This window comes from Tursiops truncatus, chromosome 8 (assembly GCF_011762595.2).
Source record: "Tursiops truncatus isolate mTurTru1 chromosome 8, mTurTru1.mat.Y, whole genome shotgun sequence".
Classification (NCBI taxonomy): Eukaryota; Metazoa; Chordata; class Mammalia; order Artiodactyla; family Delphinidae; genus Tursiops; species Tursiops truncatus.
Genome location: NC_047041.1, coordinates 82,501,279 through 82,513,598, shown reverse-complemented (window position 1 = coordinate 82,513,598; position 12,320 = coordinate 82,501,279). Strand labels below are relative to the sequence as shown.

At 40.7% G+C, this 12,320-nt stretch overlaps 1 long non-coding RNA gene across 2 annotated transcripts in view; it reads left to right on the top strand.

Moving 5' to 3' along the window:
• LOC109552247 (uncharacterized) overlaps positions 1 to 12,320 on the top strand; it is a 185,480-nt gene that overhangs the window by 34,482 nt on the left and 138,678 nt on the right. For both annotated transcript variants that reach the window (XR_002179045.3, XR_002179044.3), the window contains exon 2: positions 6,366 to 6,404. This is a non-coding gene — a long non-coding RNA (uncharacterized lncRNA). The remainder of the gene's footprint in view (positions 1 to 6,365; positions 6,405 to 12,320) is intronic.

Below are 12,320 nucleotides of genomic sequence, written 5' to 3'. Positions count from 1 at the left end.
TCGCACAACTCCAGGGGGCGCCATTCACCTTGTCGTCTATGTAGATGGTGCCCTTTGGTGTTGTGCAGTTCACATGGTGACCCTGTCCAAGGCAGCGATCTAAGGGTTGGCAGAGCTGGGATTTCAGTTCCGAAGCCTGAGCACTTCATTTTATACAACTTTATTAAAACTTTTCACTTCACTAAGCTACTTTATTTCTTCTGTCTCTGTATATTTATATATTTGAATGTCAGTCTATCCAGCCACCTATTCATCTGTCTGTCCATCCATCCATCTATCCATGCCTCCGTCTGCCCATCCCCTCACGCAGTCACCCATTTAGTGGAATCAGTGAAGGTATGGAGTATCTGTTAAAGGTCTGAATATTCAGTTTCTTGAAATATACCTAGAAACGCTAATTTTATAGTACCTTTTCTTATTTATAAGTTCACGTGGCATAAAATGTTTAATTATTGAGTATCTGAAACAATTAGAAAAGCAAGTAACTGTCTAGAAACCCATGTACCCACAATTCAGATTTCATATTGTGCTATATTTACTTCAAATTTCCTTTGCCTCTCTTTTTTAAAGAAAGAAAATAGAACAATGAAAGTCAAAACCTACCCCCTCTCTTTCACCTCTTTCTCTAGCCTAAAGATGGCACGTCATATCCATGTCACATTCCCATGCATGGTTTTTTTACATTTACTACATCTGTATGTATTCTTAAATAATCTTTAGTGTTGTTTTGAGTTTTACAGTTTGCATTTACTATTAGTATGCTTTTGTACCTTGCTTTTTGTCCTTCAACACTATATTTTTGAGATTTATTCATTTTGACATATACGCATCTAACTGATGGGCAGTTAAGTTGCTTTTACTTCTTTTGCTATTACAACCGATGCTGTAGGGAACATCTTGGAACGTGTCTCCTTGTTCACACGTGCACGAGCTTCAGGAGGGTGGAAACCCAGGAGTGGAATTGCACATCTTCAATTTTCCTTTTTAAAATACTCTCCAAAGTGGTTGTGCCTATTTACCCACACCAGCCCTATACAAGAGTTTCTATTTTCCCATATCCTCAGCAACACGTGGCATTACCTAGCGGCTATCAAATGGTACCTCTAGTTCCCTGAGAATCATTGCATAGTTATGTAGGTCATTCAGGTTTCTTCTGCTGTGAAATGCTTATTTATAATTAATACCCTTTGCCTATTTTTCTACTAGATAGTCTCTGATTTTCTTATTGATTCATAGGAGGGTTGTTGTTTCTTCTTTTCTGAAAATCTTTTCTGGAAACAGACCCTTTGTTAGTTAATTGCATTGCAAGTACCTTCTCCTAGTACTTGCTTTTCTTTTAATTTGGTTCTGCTTGTTTCTATAGGTCTTTGCCACTTTTATCCTTGAACATTTTAAAAGAGATAAGTCATTTAATTATAGTACCCTTTCACAATATAATGGAGGTGTACACAGGTAAGTTTTCCCTACCTTTCTGCAGGAGAAATTTTTAGAAAACCATTTATTGAGCTCTTACTATTATAAGAGCAATGCATTATCCTAAGCACTTTGCATGTATTGAGCAATCCTTTTAATAACACAAGGAGATGGGCACAGTTGTTATCCCCATTTTAAAGATGAGCAAACTGAGGCCCAGAGAGATTAAGTTATTGCCCCAAATTATGCAGTGATTAAGAGATAGACCTGGGATCAGAATCCAGGGAGTTAGTTCCAGGGCTTGTGTTCTAACACTAAAAGGAACTGCTTCTCAGTGCCAAGTTCCTGCTCTCCAGAGCCCACTGGAAGAGATACACACGTAAACAGGCTCCATTTTTCAGTGAGACCAACTTGGGGCAGCACGTGTTATTATAGGAGAGGAGAGGACTTCCTGGAAGGAATGACCTTTGAGCTGAGTGAATGAGAATGAGATATTTGTGCTGGAAGTTGATGAAAGCAATGGTGAATGTGTGTGTGTGTGTGTGTGTGTGTGTGTGTGTGTGTGTGTGTGTGTGTACACTCCCTATGGAGGGTGGGGAAGGACATTCCAGGCAGGGGGAACAGCATGTGTAGAGCCCTGGAGAGAGCAGAGCATGTTCTGGGCATTGTGAGCAACCCAGTGTATTTGGAAGGTGGAATTTAGGGATGTGTGATTAGAAAAGAGGCCAGGCACAGTGCCTGGTATTTGGCTGCCATTATTATTTAATATATGAATGAATAAAAGGTTTTATTGTTACAAGTGCAATCATGAGGCGATCTCTTAATAACTGGAATGCCCAAAGCATTGTCCTTAATAATTAGGAGGACTGTTCTCCAAACCTCTTTGGTTTCAAACTTTGCTCCCGTATATATGAGGAAATGTGTGAGTCTTAACTTCCCTATATCAATAAACACAGTTTAGCGAGCTCAGTGCAGTCTTTTGCAGCTGAGGCTCCTTCAGGTCTCCTAGGTAAGCATTCAAATGTCACAGGTCATTACCGACTACTGGTCTTTACCTGTTACTAGGTCATTACCTATAGGTCATTATTGGAGCTGTCGATGTGGCTGGTTGAGAAATTCGAGTTAAATAAATGTATTCCCTTGAAGACACATGTGGTGTAATGTGGGTTATTTATGCTTGGGATTGGTTTGTTTTCAGGTGTGAATTGATGTTTTTTCATTGATTCAACTCATTAGTTAGCACCAGGAACAGACAGGACTTTTAGCTCCTGCGCCGACTCAGCAGTCACTAGAGTGTGGTTTTGTTAGGCAGAGGTAGAGGAGAGGAGAAACACAAGTCTGGCAAATGAAGTCGTTAGCAATGCCTTACTTCGTACCGCGGTGGGTTTTTGGCCTTGCCTGGTTGGGATATTGTAGTCGTGAGGCTAGGAACAAGGTCACCACGTGAATCTGCTTTAATCTGTGTCCAGGGCTAACTCCACAAATGTTGTTCTTCCCCAGGGAGCATGTGGGTGATTCATAGCTAGATCCTCAAAGCAATTCAGAGCGCGTACTCTAACATACTGTAATGACAGTGGGTCCGTAGCTTCCTCTTTGCCTGTAAAATATTTATTGGGGCATTTATTGGCATAGCCAGGGGTCTGGTGCGGGGAGTTTCCTGAGCCCCAGGGAATCAATGTGCCTGGTGTCTCTTTCCACTGGACGACCTCCAGTCCTTGTGGCCACTGCAGGGGGTGGTTAAGGGGAGAAGGGAGGGACTAGGGATCCCCTTCTGGCTTCGGGGAGAGTTTCCTTTATTCCAAGCTAGGGGTCACTTTAGTCTTGGGGATGGGGTTGAGGGTATTCAGGGAGGCAACAACAAATCCCATCTTGCTGCTCAGTCAGTGGGAAGTTGCTGGTGGTGAGGGAGATGTGTTTTTGCCATCTTGAATTCAGATTCATTTTTTTCCACAGGATCCATGTTATAGATGATACTTAAAATTTTCAGGGTAGCCCAAAACAGAAAAAAATTCTGTTTGCCTAAAATGTAACTGAAGAAGAAATGTGTTTTGGTTATGTTATGGTTCTATAAAAGGCAATATTTTTCAAACGTTTTGCCCCCTGCAATGGAATCTTTCCTTCAGACGAATGTACAAGGAAGTGCAGTATATATAACAGATAAATGCAGAACTACTGTGGTTGATGCAGGATTCAGCCTCACTGTCGCTAAGTCTTGGTCCCTGAAATTCACTTTCTTTTTGGGTTGACATAACTAGTTAATCACTGCTGCCATCACCCATTCTCTCTTGAGGGGGCGCTGTCCACCTTTACTGCTGTATTGCAAAGGGAAGGGGTGGATACACAACTCTGGTCAGGTCCCTAAGACCAGAAGGGATAACAAGTTATTCCCAGAAGGGAATAAATGTAGCAACAGGGGGGGAAAAAAAATGGAAAACTAGTGGTTCTGAAAACTATTCTGTGGATCAGTGTGGGCTGGTTGCATAAGAATCACCTGGGAAATATAAAACAGATGAATTAAAACAAAAGAAAACAAAACAATCTGGGAGCATTCCTCAGAATTCCAATTCAGTTGCCCTTGAGCAGGTCCTGGAATCTGTATATTAAAAAGCTGCTCAGGGCTTCCCTGGTGGCGCAGTGGTTGAGAGTCCGCCTGCTGATGCAGGGAACACGGGTTCGTGCCCCGGTCCGGGAAGATCCCACATGCCGCGGAGAAGCTGGGCCCGTGAGCCATGGCCGCTGAGCCTGCGCGTCCGGAGCCTGTGCTCCGCAATGGGAGAGGCCACAACAGTGAGAGGCCCGCGTACCGCAAAAAAAAAAAGAAAAAGCAGAGGCTCTATATCCTGAAGAAGGAAAGAGACTAGGGAGGGAGGGAATAAGAAGGAGCCAAGACCTGGAGAGAAAGACAGAGGAGAGATTTCAAGGGATTAAGTGTTTTTGGTGAGTGGGGTTTGGGGTCCTAGATGAGTGAAGAGCATACTGGTTAATAATGATGATAATAATAGCTAACATTGTCGTGCTGAGGTCTTTACGGAGCTCATCTCATATGATCTTCACAATAACCTAAGACAAGAGACGTGATTGGTATCACTAGTAAACAGAAGAGGAACCCAAGGCATTGGGAAGTTAAGTTACTTGCCTTAGGTCATATAAGTAGTAAGTGTTGGATACAAATTGGAGCTACTCAGGCAGGCTACTGCAGGACTTGTACTCTTGTGTGTTTTGTGTTTTGTTGTTATGGCTGTTATTGTGACTGAAGTATTTTAAAGCAAGTTCCAGTCCTTATGTCTTTTCACCCCTACATACTTCGTTATGTATTTCTAGAAAATATTTTCTACATATTTTCTTATGCAACTATAGTACCATTATGATACCTAACAAAATTAGCAGTAATTCCTTGATATTACATATAATCCAGTCATATTCAGATTTCCCTCATTATTTCAAAAATGTCTTTCTTTAATCTTGATTCATACACACCAGGATACAAATAATGATCTATACATTGCAATGGTTGTTACATCTCAACATTATTTTAATCTACAACAGACTCACTTTTTTAAAAATGCCATTAACTTGTTGAAAAACCTGGTCAACTGCCCGGTAAAAGTACCCAATTTGAATTTGTCTGTTTGCTTCTCCATGATATCATTTAACTTGCAGAATCTGTAATCCCTACACTGTATGTTGCCTCCTTTGGACATGTTGTTCTGGATCATCCAAAGCAAATGTTTGTTATCTCTTTGAAAGATAACGGGAAAGGTTTGATTTATTTCTCAGTACCTTTGCTTTGGATTTGTTTTTAATAGTTTTTTTTTTTTTTTAGATGTTGGGGGTAGGAGTTTATTAATTAATTAATTTATTTTTGCTGTGTTGGGTCTTCGTTTCTGTGTGAGGGCTTTCTCTAGTTGTGGCAAGTGGGGGCCACTCTTCATCGCGGTGCGCGGGCCTCTCACTGTCGTGGCCTCTCTTGTTGCGGAGCACAGGCTCCAGACGCGCAGGCTCAGTAGTTGTGGCTCACGGGCCTAGTTGCTCCGCGGCATATGGGATCCTCCCACACCAGGGCTCGAACCCGTGTCCCCTGCATTAGCAGGCAGATTCTCAACCACTGCGCCACCAGGGAAGCCCTGGATTTGTTTTTAAATATCAGCCTTGTGTTTCCCCTAGGGATGAACCATCATTTATTTAACTATTTTTTCACTGCTGTTTTATATTTGGTTTACAGTTTTCTCCCCTTTTTAAAATATGCTTCAGTGAACATCTTCACAAATATAACACTTTTTATCATTTCTTTAAAATAAGCACCCAGATGTGGAGTTAAACGTTATGATCATTTTAGTGGATCTTTAAATATATGAAAACTACTTTCCACAGGAATGCTTTTTTTTTACTTTAAAAAATTAAAACTTAAGGTTTCTCAGATTCAGTTGGAAGATCCCATGGGTTCTTTGGGTAACCACAGACTCAGGGGGTGGGTGTATAATTGAAGATTGGCCCCTACAATATTTCCTGATATCTTTCAAAGAGATGACAAAGGAGGTTGCATTGTATGACCCAGAACAACACGTCCAAGAGAGGCAACACACAGTGTAGAGATGAAATGAAGATAATTGAAGTGATGTCCAGATATACTGACTTAGTATGTTACAGTATTATGATTTGGGCTCATTTCAGTACACCTGTTTTAAAGGGGATTTTGTTTTCTTACGTTCTAATGGATTCTAGCTTGGTTGTTCTAATGAATTCTACAGAGAGCCAATTTAGATATCATTTCAAAAAGATTCTTAGTCAGCTGAAGTGTCATAAAGCAATGTAAAAACAAGAAATGAAAATCTCACCACTTTCCCAGTACTTGCTGTTACATTCCAGGTTGTTGTTTTTGTCTTGCTTTGCTTTTTTCATTAGATGATGTTTTACAGGTATCTTTTGTTCAGAATACTTTTTTTTGTCTTTAGGAATGAAGAATATTCTACAATGGAGATTTCATAGAAAGGGTAAGCAATTAGAATATTAGTCTCACTGATTCCCTCACACCCTCATGCCTGCCTTCTTATCTAGGTCTGTGGCATCTTTTCCTTGCTTGTGTGATAGTACTTGCTGGCTATATTAGAGTTCAGCTAAGCTGCTGTAACAAGACACTCTAAAAGTACAGTGGTTTAGCAATGTAGAAATTTGTTTCTCTCTCATATAACGGTTCCAAGGTGGTCCAGATATATGGGGCAGCTCTGCTTTATACAGTCATTCAGGAAATTGGGCTCCTCCAACTTTTTTGTTTTCTGAAAGCCGCTTTTTTTTTTTTTTTTTTTTGATGTGGACCATTTTTTTTTTTAACCACAAATTATCCATTTTATTTTAACTTTTTATTTTATATTGGAGTATATCTGATTAACAATGCTGTGATAGTTTCAGGTGCACAGCAAAGGGACTCAGCCATACATATACATGTATCCATTCTCCCCCAGATTCGCCTCCCATCCAGGCTGCCACGTAACATTGAGCAGAGTTCCCTGTGCTACACAGTAGGTCCTTGTTGGTTATCCTTTTAAATTATAGCAGTGTGTATATGTCAATCCCAGACTCCCTAACTATCCCTCCCTCCAGCCTCCCTGCACACACACCCACCCCACTCCGGTAACCATAAGTTCATTCTCTAAGTCTGTGAGTCTGTTTCTGTTTTGTAAATATGTTCATTTGTTTCATTTCTTTTTAGATTCTGCCTATAAGCGATATCATACGATATTTCTCTCTCTGTGTCTGACTTACTTCACTCAGTATGACACTCTCTAGATGTGGACCACTTTTAAAATCTTTTATTGAATTTGTTACAATATTGCTTCTATTTTATATTTTGGCTTTTTGGCCTCGACGCATGTGGGACCTTAACTCCCTGACCAGGGATCCAACCTGCACCCTCTGCATTGGAAGGCGAAGTCTTAACCACTGGACTGCCAGGGAAGTCCCTCCTCCAACTTTTGCACTTTGTCATCCCTTAGGATATAGTCCTTGTCTGTATGATTGAAGCTTTGCCCCTGCTATTCTGAGGTCCAGTTCATGAGAAAGGGAAAGAGGAGGTCTGTGACCACGGAGTTCCTTTTGACTCAGAAGTTGCACACATCACTTCCACTCATGTTCCTTTGGTAAGCACTTAGTCAAATGGTCATACATAACTGCAAAGGAAGCGCAGAAGTGTAGTTTTTGGCTAAGCAGACTCATACCCAGGAAGAAGAGGAGAATAGATTTTGATGGGCAAGTAGCAGCCTGTGACATTATCTATGAAGGTGAGCTCTAATGTCAGACAGACATGAGTTCCAGTCGTGGCTCTGCCACTGGCCAGCCGTGTGACCTAGAACAAATGATTTATCGTCTTGATTTTCTCATTAGAAAAACAGAAATAATAATTTCCACTTTATTGGGATTGTTATGAGACTTGAATGAGTGAGTTCATGCAAAGTGCTTAAGAAAAAAACACTGGTGGTTAGAAGCACAGAATTGGGAATCAGACTGGCAGAGTTAAAATCCTCGCTCTGCCTTTGCTAGTTGTGTGATTTTAAAGAAATTTCACAGAATTCTCAGAGATCCACTTTCTTCTATAAACTGGAGATGCTATTAGTGCCTACTTATAGAAAGAACTCAATGAGGTCCCCCAATGCTGGATTTTTTAAATGATTTATTCATGCTCAATAAATCATGATGGCGTTTTTGTAGTTATTATTATGTCTGTTCATTTTATAAACTCCTGAGTTTATCTCCAAAAAAGAAGTAGTAAATTTAATTGTGTAAGCATGCACCTGTCATGAGTTGCTGCGTTCTCTTAAACCTCTTGTTACTACTTTGCTCCTTCATCCTCTTAACATGTTTCGTGTGCAGCTTGTATACTAGTTCCTGTTTGATTTCTTGGGTAAGCATCTACTGATGACTTTATATTCTGAGTCACATAGACTGGGCTATTTAGTGTGAATTCTACAGTTTGTCTCAGAAGTTGAGCACAGTTTTTTCATAATGGTCTCAGTCTCATGCAGCCATTTTGAATAGATTAAACTGGCCCAAAGAAAACTCTGTGGATAGCTAAGCAATGTAATAAAAATGGAAAACTCAGGGATGATACACAGCTGCTTTAACCTCAGGATCTCTCTCTCTTGTATCATTGCAATGACCCTGAATTATATTTTTCAGGTCTAATTTTGGGATTTATTTGCAGAATTCTACTTCTCTGCGTTTATGCAGATAACCTATGGACCCATGATTGCTCCTGTTTCCTTCCATTGACCCTTCCATGATTCCCATGTGACTATAGGGACACTTTCCTGTTCCCCATCTTGCCACCCACTACTTACAGAGCTGACATGCTGCTATGTTGTACCATTGTGCTGTCCTGAATACTGTGGCATTCAGCCTGGCTCCAATGATATAAAATGAGGGGGTATAGATGCCTTTTTCAAACTTGAGACTAGCAAAAGACAAAACCCCCTTTTGTTTGAAACCATTGGAAGTGTAGTCTTGAGTTCTTGTTCTTTTAGAGAAACTGTGGGGTGGGTCCTTTTTTTCCCACACACGCACTCACTGGCTGCTGCAGTTTTGCATGGAGTAATTGAGCAAATGAAATACCAAACCTATAAAAGGTAGCATTATCAAAGTGAATGAACGAACACTTACCTAGCAGAACCATAAGACATGGAAAAATAGGAAGACAAGTTAATGATCTAGAAATTGTATAGCTTTGCTGTCTTAGAATCATGGCAGATGGAACATATGGCATCGGGTCATTTTTTGCATTGATATGAAAAGAAAATGAGTTTATTTTACAAATAAATGGAGTTTGTGTTTCTGTTTGCTGTTCATGACTATAATGTCTACTTCACTTGAAATGGAAATATGTCACCTAAATATTAAATATAGAGAAGGATTTTTTCAGCTATTAATGAATAATTTTTCTTTACATGCCATGACTTCATCCACTTCAGTAAACATTTTATGCTTTTCTCTTCGTTTGCTATTACTTTGTGTGATGAGGCTGTCTGTGAACAGAGGCATCTTAAGAAAAAAAGAGGGAATTGGTGAAAAGACAGACATGTTAAAATTATTATTTGCCTGAGTATTAGGATTTTAGATTAAGTCGTAGAATCAAATTCACTTCGTATTCTCATGGATTTTTAGATAAAACAGTATTTCTATTTCCTATTTTGAGATTCAGAATAGGCCCCGAATTCCACTGAAGTTGCCATTAAAAAAATCTACCACATTCATTGTTGTCATTGTAGTGGCCATTTATTATTTTTAACTTCACAGCATCCTTACATCAGAAGTTTCTTTTCCTTGTGGAAACCACCCCTGCCCTATTCTCAGTTCATGTGACCCAAGCCTGGCCAAAGCCCACAGTAATTGGGTAAACAATGGGCTGTGTTTGAAGCCAGGTTAGTCCAAGTCAACTGTAAGACTTTTGAGTAAAAGGCGTTCTCTGTCCATTGAAATTTCTTTTTTTTTTAAATTTTATTTATTTATTATTTTTGGCTGTGTTGGGTCTTCGTTGCTGCAAGCGGCTTTCTCTAGTTGCGGCAAGTGGGGGCTACTCTTCATTGCGGTGCACAGGCTTTTCACTGCGGTGGCTTCTCTTGTTGCGGAGCACTGGCTCTAGGCACGCGGGCTCAGTAGTTGTGGCTCGCGGGCTCTAGGGCACAGGCTCAGTAGTCGTGGCACACGGGTTTAGTTGCTCCACGGCATGTGGGATCCTCTCGGACCAGGGATCGAACCAATGTCCCCTGCATTGGCAGGCGGATTCTTAATCACTGCACCACCAGGGAAGCCCCGTTGAAATTTCTATAGGGAATGAAGTATGAAGCTGACAGAGGTGGTCTGGGCTTCTACATGGTAAGAGTCTGCCTGAGATTGAAGCCAGCTCGGAGAAAATTGATCCAAGAGATGGAGAAAGATTCTGACCCTATTGTTTGAGCCTGAAATGAGATTACCCCTGCCATTGAATTTCTTATTTTATCCCCAGACTATTCTGAGCTTGTTTCATCCACTTACAGGTGGAAGAGTTCTGGCCACTATAATCATTATGATTTTCCTCAGGAAACATTTGTCCAACACCTGCATCATTGCATGTTAACTACTTCACATGTAACAGGAAAATACTAATTATTAATAGCAGTATTAATAGCACAGTGAGAATAGAAGGGGTGCCTGGTTAGTTTCCCATCCAATGCAGAGCTCCCTTCCTCTTTATTCTTCATTGATAGTCACCTTAGAATCAAAATCACTTCATTTTTTCAAGGATTTCAAGATACAACAGTGTTTTTTTTGTTTGTTTGTTTGTTTTTTGCGGTACGCGGGCCTTCTCACTGTTGTGGCCTCTCCCGTTGCGGAGCACAGGCTCCGGACATGCAGGCTCAGCGACCATGGCTCATGGGCCCAGCTGCTCTGCGGCATGCGGGATCTTCCCGGACCGGGGCACGAACCCATGTCCCCTGCATCGGCAGGCGGACTCTCAACCACTGCGCCACCAGGGAAGCCCAAGATACAACAGTGTTTTATTTCCTATCTTGAGTTTCAGAAGAAGTCCTGAATTCCATTATCATCCCTACTTTTAAAAAAATCCACTACCATGTCAAATAACGCACTACCTTACAAAGTAGTGCATTCCAGTTTTCGAAAGTTCTAATTCTCAGAAGGTTTTTTCTTTTATTAAGTTGAAATATGTTTTATTTTTATTTCACTCATTGGTTCTAATGCTTGAAACCATGCAGATTAAAGCAAAGTTCTCTTCTACAAGATAGCACTTCACGTATTTGAAACACCAGTCATATCTCTTCTCTGTCTTCTTTGCCCCCAGGTGCATAACTCCAGTTCCTTCTCCCATCCTTCACAAAGTGGAGAATCCAGACACCTTGGTTGCTGTCACCTCAATTTACTTTTGTTTGTTAAATGTCCTTTTTAACGTGAGACTAGCACTGCGCTAGGACCTCCTTTGTTTTCCTCTAGACACTCATATGAGGGCAGCCTTATACCGAATTATATTTTGGGGCTTCTAGTTCCCATCCACACTTTCTGATTCATAGCAAGCTTGCTGTGAGCTAGTACTTTCCCTCCCTCTCATCCCTGCCCCTTTTTCTTTGGTCCAAACAGTTCTTAAGCCAGGTCTGTGTTTGAGTTTTGATTATTTGAATCTGTTTTAGGACTTTACAAAACAACCATAAGTCTTGTTCCCCTAAATATCCAACACCATGTGGAGGGTACTGTTTTGCCTATGTGTTTCTGACTCATTTGGGACCTTTGTTGTGTAAAAGTCAGTCACTGTTGCTTGGGTCACTGACATAGCCCATTGACTAGATAAGAGTATTCATTTTGTCAGTTAGGAACTGTATTCAGATGTGGGTAAGAAAGAGTGGCTTAAATACCATAAAGTCATGTGGAGAGAGGCAGCCCAGAGCTGGGTATGATGTTTGCATAACACCACGTAGGACTCAGGCTCCGTCGGTATTTATGTTCCACCATCCCAATGCCTGGCTTCCATTCTCAACATTGCCTCATAGTTTAACATGACGTTCTAATATCTTGCCCACATTCTAGATGGTAGGAAGGACAAAAGGTTGCTTCTCCTAATAGAACAAGCTCCTTTTAAGGAGTTCCCCCCAATCCCCTCAATCTTTTCACTTACATTTCACTGGGCAGTATTAAATCATGTGGACACAACTAGCTGCAAGGGAAACTGGGAAATATTCTGGGTAGCAGCATAACCAGCCAAAAATTGGCGTTCTGTTACTAAGAAAGAAAAGAAAGTGGATATTGGGAGACTACCAGCCACATTCCTGGAAAGCTGTATGGAAACATTTTCCTTCTGGCCTTGGAAGTAAAGAGTAGTAAAAAGAGCTACTTAATTTGGACAATATCTTTCCTTACTTTTGTATGACCTT